The following is a 7,994-nucleotide window of genomic DNA, read 5'->3' on the forward strand; positions in this document are numbered from 1 at the left end:
GGCCATGTACCCAAGATACGTGAGATGGAGCTTCAAAATCCTAGCCTCCAAGGAGAAACTTGGTTTCACCCTCTCCAAGACAGACATTTCTTTTTTTGGTGGTCCATGGTATGTTCAAGACTTCTCCAGCACCACAACTGAAAGGCATCAATTCTTCCTTTATAATTCTTTTTTTTTTTTTTTGACGATGTATAAACTATTTATTAACAGACGAAGCCTACAGACTTATTTCTTCTTGGACACACCCACAGTACAGCCCCGACGGCCAGTGGTCTTGGTGTGCTGGCCTCAAACTCGAAGGTCCCAAAAGTGGCGTAGCCCTCTGTGGGCACGGATCTTCTTCAGTCGCTCCAGGTCTTCACAGAGCTTGTTGTCCAGACCAGTGGCCAAAACCTGACTGTATTTCCCATCCTTCACATCTTTTTGTCTGTTCAAGAACCAGTCTGGAATCTTGTACTGGCATGGATTCTGCATAATGGTGATCACACGCTCCACCTCCTCTTCAGTAAGCTCTCCTGCCCTCTTGGTGAGGTCAATGTCTGCTTTCCTCAACACAACATGAGCATATCTTAGCCCTACACCCTTAATGGCAGTGATGGCAAAGGCTATTTTCCGCCGCCCATCGGTGTTAGTGTTGAGTACTCACAAAATGTGCTGGAACTTCTCTGGGATCACTAGAGACATGGCGGCGGCAGCGTGTAGACCTCCGGTGGAAGAGAGCTCCTCTATAATTCTTAATCATTGTCCAGCTTTCTGATGCATAGCAAATAATTGTGAAGGCCATGGCCTGGATTAGGTGCACATTAGTCTCTAAACTGACATCGTTGCTTTTCAGTACTCTGGAGAGGTTCCTGGCAGCATATTTCCCAATTTGTCTTTTGATTTCCTGACTGCTGGTGTTGATTGTGGAGCCAAGCAAGCTGTAATTGTTAACAATCTCAATCTCTTCTCCATCTACCATGGTACCATGGTCAATAGGGCCAGTAGTGAGAATCTTTGTCTTATTGATGTTAAGCTTCAATCCATATTGAAGACAAGAATCCTTGACCTTCTGCAGCAAGTACTTCAGGTCTTCTTCCATTTCAGCAAGCAAGGTTGTGTCATCTGCATAACGTAGGTTGTTGATGAGTCTTCCTCCAACTTTGATAGCACATTACTCCTCATAAAGCCCAACCTTTCAAATGATCTGTTCATATATATTGAAAAGGTGATATCCTGATTTTGAACCATGAAGTGTTTCCCTGGTCTGTTTCGAGGATTGCTTCCTGGTCCAAGTCTAGGTTTTACATAAGCACAGTCAATTATTCTGGTTAATTGTTATTTTCTTTAAGGTTAACCACAATTTTTTGTGGTCCACACAGTCAAATGCCTTGTAGTCAATGAAAAACAGTTAGACATTCTTCGGGTACTCTTGGCTTTCTGACAAGATCCCCATTGAACTATGCCCACCATTACTCTGTCTTCTCAGATCCTTGCTGGATCTTTCCCCATTTCCTTTAATCTCCCCTCCACTCACCAAATTGTGTGACACTATGATTTCCACCCAGCCCATCTTCACTCCTCCTCTCTCATTCCTTCACTCCTCAGATACCTATACACATTTTACGAGTTATCCTTCTGTTTTTTAGAATAAAGGGCCAGTCAATCTTAAACTCTCTTTTTTCTAAATTCAATTTGGGCTGTCCTTAAGAGCAGCAAAAAAGAGCCTCCTTCATGGAGGCCACACAAAGGGAAAGGAGCCTGCCACACACTTTACATCCACTGTGTAAAATTTGGTCCTGGTCACAACTTTAGGAACGGTGGTTATTTCATTCCCATTTTACAGATGCATAAAGTGAGTCACAGACAAATAAAAATAACTTTCCAAAGAGCTAATAAATGCCAAAACCTAAACCCGAGTCAGAAATTAGATCTATTGACCATCAAATACCTTTGCAAGCCAGTTCCGCAGGCAAATGTCCATGTGGTCAATCGTAGGCAGTGGACAGCTTAGAAAGTAGTTAGTTACTGGGACTCTACAAAGAGATGTGCCAAGAATGGGGCACTCAGAGCACTTAGAAAGACACTGGCCTTAACAGTGGGGTACAGATCCTGGTTCTGCCTCCTCCCTGCTGTGTGTCTTTGCTTATGTGGCTTATCCTCTCTGTGCCTTCATTTTATGTGGCGTGAGATGCTATTAAGACTTCTTTCTGGGATGTGGCAAGATAAGAACTCTTATATATTGTTGGTGGGATTGTAAAGTGGTGCAACCACTCTGGAAAGCAGTTTGGCACTTCCTCAAAAAGTTGAATATAGAAATTCCATATGTAAATATCTAAATAAATGATGAAATAAATGTGTTTATCATCAGAAGATTGTTTTGCTTAAGGTTAAGAACTTATTTTGTGGAAAATTAATGATTGCCCTTCAGTTAAGTTCATTTAAAATCAAATAAATGTGTCCTCATTTTATGAATGTTAGATTAAATAAAGTCAGTTTTGTAAGCTTCTGATTTAAAAAAAAAAAGAAAGAAAGAAAAAGAAAAAGAAATTCCATATGACCCAGCTATTCCATTGCTTGGAATATACCCCAAGAAAATGAGAACTGAGGCTCAAATGGAAGCTTGTACACCAATATTCATAGCAGAATTATTCACCATGGCTAGAACATGGGAACAGCCCAAATGTTCAACCACAAAAAAATGGGTTGAGAAGTTGTGGTACATTCATACGATGGAATACTATGCAGCATGCAGCATGCAGGAGCAATGATTTTGTAAATTACTACCTAACTTGGGAGGGACTGGAGAGCATAGTCCCACAAGGACAAATATTGTATAAAACCATTATTGTAGAATGAGTATGGGGGAGGGTGGAAGCAGAGGAGTGAGGGTGGGGTGGGGTGGGGTGGCGTTAATCACAGGGTTGAACAATTTGATGGGTGCAGAGGTGAAGGATCTTGTGTGAAAAAACAATGTATTCAAACTTTGTAAATAAATCAGCATAAAAGAAAAATAAAATTAAAAAACCCTACTCTCCCTAAATGGTTTTGAGATTGAAGTGAGATGATGGTTGTGAGAATGCTCTGAGGCTGTGACACACTGTACTCAGGGTCTTAGCATCCATTCTCCACACACCTGGGGCCAGTGAATACTATAAAACGAGCAGCATCTGGGGGGAGAGGAGAGGAGAGTGCTAGATTGCGCATTCCCTGGGTAGAAGTAGATGAATGTCTTACTCAGCCAACCTCACATGACAAGAGGAACCTGCTAACTAGGTCACCTTGCAGGAGGAAAGAGCTATTCCGGGATCTGCCTGCTACCTTGCTAGGCAGGAGCTGGAGAGCTGGGCTATTTCAGGGGTGACACAGAAAGCCCAGCCAACAACTCTGTCTCGGGTCCTGGACCTGCTTGTCTCAGTCTTCAACAGGCCCAGAGCCCTGGTGGGTGCCTTGCTGGTGTTCTCTGTGTGGCTACCCTGGGCTTGGGGAGACAATATCACAGCATGGCCTTCCCATGACCTGAAAGTCACCATCCCAGGAAGTGTGGGAGAGAACAACAGGCCCTGTTCTTAGGTGCTGTGGAGGGCGTAGCAACCACATTTGACGGAACTGTCAAGTAATTGTTTGTGTCAGGTTTTTCTTACATTTTTCCCCCCATTTATTTTTCAATCTGAATGGAAATTTACAAATCACATTGGTTTTCACACAATCATTCATACATATTTTGTTCACTACATAGGGTTGCTATGAGTTTAAACACATGACAACACTAATTACAACTGATTGATGTACTTAATTAGAATGCCTTCTTAAACCCTTGTCAAACAATGATATATTCATTTTTTGTGGCACAGTGACGGCAGCAATGGACTTGAGCATGGCAGGGATGGTGACGATGGCACAGGATAGGACAAGGTTCCGATGTTTACAGTAATTTGTAAGTTGTAGTTGATCTAACAGCTTCTAACAACAACAAGGACAACTTAGGGTTTCCTAGGAAGACACCTAGGTGGACAATGGTCCAAAACACCTGCCTGCTAACAAAAAGATTGAGGTTTCAAACCCACCAGCCGCTGCAGGTGAGGCTGTGGCAGACTGCTCCCACAGACTGCCTGCCAGTTTTGGTTCTACTCTGTCCCAGAGGGTTGTACACATTGGAATCAACTTGACATTAGTGTGTATTGCCGACTTGGTTTAATGTTTACAGAAGCGGGTCACCCAGCCTCTCTCCCTTAGAATCCATTAGCCATTCATGCCATCCGTGCCCCCTGGGCTTGCCTCCCCAAGCCTAACTGTGTCTCAGCTCTTGAACACAACGTCTTTGGGACACCAGGCAATTAATTGGCTTTATCATTCTGGCTTTCCTCTCTGTAAGGTAGGAGTGAGACTATTTCTCATGTTGTGGACAGTTTTGAGGAGAAAGGAGCTCATCCTTTATACATGAAGTAGAGGGACAGGCCAAGGAAGTGCTGGCTAAATGCTCACTGGTCCTGGCTGAGGACTGGGGGCTTTCCATGCTGCAGTGTGACTATGGGAAGGACAGTGATTTGCTCAGCATATCTGAAAAGAAAGCGACGTGTGGCAGGATCGAGTGGGGACGAAAGGAAAGATTATGGAGGAGACACTGGGGCATTCAAGGTTCTGGCTTTGACTTGCTGAGCACAGTAAAGAGAAGAATCCTTCCAGAAGGAACAGGGGCTTGGAGGTCAGACTGACCTGGGAGAGAATTGCTGAACTCCATGTAAGCTGGGCATGTGTATCTTTGGCCAGTGACTTGAGTACTCTGAGCTTCAGGTGCTGTGTCTGCTCCCCTCTTATAGTCCTGGCCAGGATTAATAAAGGAGTATTGAGTTAAAGCAATTAGCTTTACTTGGTACCTAACAAATCCGCAAGCAATGTCAGTTATTGCCATCTCATTTCATCCTCACAGCAACCCTCTGTGGAACACTATTACCCCTAGTCTACAGATGAGGAAAGGGAGGCCCAGGGAGGTTATGTAATTTATCCAAGGCTTCACATCTAAAAAGTGGTTTTGTTAGGAACCGTGGTCTTCATCCACCCCTAGATGAACTGGAAGAACTAGATCATGACAGAAGAACTGGTCACCACTATCAACTTTTTAATCAGGGTCACCTCAAATTCCATAAAAACAAAAGACTTAGTTGTCCGTTGCGACTAGAGGATTCCCTGAAACCACTGCTCTGAGACAATCTGTAAATGTTGAGAGAGGCCACCTTTTAGCTATATGATAGATTGGTGTGCTCTCTCTCTCACTCTCTCTCTCATACACACACACACACACACACACACACACACACACACACACCCCCTGTGAGTACTGGGCTCCTTTTAAAACAAAAATCAACTAGAGACCAAATAATCAACAATTACTTTAAAGCAAGGGTAGAACAAAAGGTTACATTGAAAATAATTGAAGATTAATGGAAACCAACAACCTTTCTCTCATTGTGAAAAGTGCAATCAGTGTCTCCGAACACCTTGTGAAGAAATTGTTGAATAGGAACATAAACTGCTATGTAAAAATCATAATATATTATTTCAAAAAGAAAGTCCTGAAATTGTTCACAATGATGTTTGCACACTTTTGTGGCTCTCCTAAAAACCACTGTGTTGTACAGACGAAAGGAGTTAATTACACACTATGTGAGTTGTAGCTCAATGAAGTTATTGTAGTAAAAGTTTTTAAAATACAATCAAGACTTTTTGAAAAGGAGCAATTTTGCTGCTATTTGAATCCTTTCTGACTCTAAGATCTGAGCTTTTCACCCCACGTCAAGTCCTATGAATATGACCTTGTTTGGAAAGAGAGTTTCTGAAGGTTGAAGATGTTATCAGGTGACATGAGGTCACACTGGAGGGGGTCAGTCCTCATCCCATCTGAGTGGTGTCTTTATAAGAGAAGAGACAGACATAAGCACACAGACTCAGAGGGAAAAGGGCTTCTATGTGAAAATGAAGGCAGAAAGAAAGTAGAGTAATACCACAGTTGCAAGCCAACCAACATTCAGAACTATCAGAAAGAGGGGGGGGGGCAAGAAGACACCTTCTCCTGGAGCCTTGACCCCCTAATTTCATCCGTTCAACCTCTAGAACTCCCAGACAATGCATTTCTTGTCTTACAAGCCACCCTGTTTGTGGTGTGTTGCATGGCAGCCCTGGGAAACTACTATAACTCTCCATGCTTGGCTCATGGCAAATGTCAGTATGCAGATACACGTAAACAGTGCCTTAGCAAGGCGTAGCTACAGGCCAGTGGTCAGTGATAGGCAGCTGTTGCTGTTTTTGTTATTGTTCTCATCATGCCATGCTTCATAATTCAATCGGAAATTCCACAGCTTAAGAACGACTAGTGAAAATACAGTGCCCTAAAGCGTTGTCATTGTCAGGCGCCATCAAGTCGTCAGCGACTCTTAGTGACCCTGTCCACCACTGGTCAGAACCTTGCCCTATTCTGTGCCGTCCTCATGTTCTCTGTCCTGCGCAAGCCCACCATTGCAATCACTTGGGTCAACTACAACATAAGATCTGAGGAAAGACAATAAACTTAATCTTCAGGAAATAGTAAAAAAGAAGGGGGAAAAACCTCAGAGTCATCAGCAACTTCTTTACAACTGTATGTCTGATCATGGAAAATGGAAAATATACACTATCAAACGATAAGGGGTGGTTAAATAGATTATGGTTGATCTCTTTGATGGAAAAATTGCACACCAATTAAAAGATGATGATATACCTTAACACAGAAAATGTTTATTATGTAATTACTATTAAAGGGGGAAAGCAGGATACAAATTTCTATTTCTGCTCTAATCATACTTCTGTTAAAAAATACCAGCTACCTATGAGAAGATTGAGAAGGAATACATAAATAGTTGATCTGATAAGTGTCGAAACTGAGCATTTCTCTTTTTGTAATGTGTTTCATAATTCAACTGTAATTTATTGAGCACTTACTAGGTGCAAGTCACTATGTTATTCATAACGGTTATTAATGTGGATTATTTGGACATTGTTGTTGTTATGTACCCTCGAGTCATTTGCGACTTATAGGGACCCTATGTACAACAGCTCTAAACCCTGCTCTATCCTGTGCCAATCGCACTGCCTCTGACACACCCATCCCGATTACTCCAGTCACTGAATCAATCCATCTTATAGAGGGTCTTCCCCTCTTGTGTCGTCCTTCCACCCTCCCAAGCATGATGTCCCTCTCCAAGGACCTGTCCCTCCTTGCAACATGTCCAATGTATGTTAGATGGAGCCTCAGAATCCTTGCCTCCAGGGAGCAGCCTGGTTTAACCCTCTCCATGATGAATCTCTTTGTTTTCTTGGCAGTCCATGGTACATTCAGTACTCTTCTCCAGCACCACAGCTCAAAGGCATCAATTCTCCTTCTATCCTCCCTAGTCATTGTCCAACTCTCTGATGTATAGCAAGTGATTGCAAAGACCATGGCCTGTATCAGGTGTACCTTAGTCTCCAGAGAGACACCGTTGCTCTTGAGTACTTTAGAGAGGTCCCTAATAGCAGACTTTCCCATTGCAATATGTTTTTTGATTTCCTGGCTGCTGGTGCCAAGAGTGTTGACCGTGGAGCCGAGCAAACTGAAGCTGTGAACAATCTCAATCTCTTCACCATCCATCCTGATGCTACCAATTGGTCCAGTGGTGAGAATTTTTGTCTTCTTGACATTGAGCCTCAACAATAAGACATGGTCCAATAGAGTATGTCACCGTTATCACATTTCAGCTTGCAGGACCAAGAAAGGCATACCTGCAAGTTCCTCACACCACATTCACTGTTATTCACCAGTAGACCCTTACTACTCGTTTATCCTGAACTCCAGGGGAGACTAAGACATATAATTTACTTTACATGTCATGAACCTGATTAAAAAACTGAGGCTCTGTTATGGCTTATTACTACCCATCAGCCAGCTGTACTGGGATGACTTGAGCATCAATGCATAGCAGTGATACAGGAAGCTGTGTTAT

At 42.8% G+C, this 7,994-nt stretch overlaps 1 pseudogene; it reads right to left on the minus strand.

Moving 5' to 3' along the window:
• Positions 1-225: 225 nt before the first annotated feature.
• On the minus strand, positions 226-684 carry LOC102849330 (annotated as a pseudogene).
• Between the last annotated feature and the right edge of the window lie 7,310 nt (positions 685-7,994).

Source organism: Elephantulus edwardii, unplaced genomic scaffold, assembly GCF_000299155.1.
Source record: "Elephantulus edwardii isolate Elephantulus edwardi_28Jun2011 unplaced genomic scaffold, EleEdw1.0 scaffold00049, whole genome shotgun sequence".
Taxonomy (NCBI): Eukaryota; Metazoa; Chordata; class Mammalia; order Macroscelidea; family Macroscelididae; genus Elephantulus; species Elephantulus edwardii.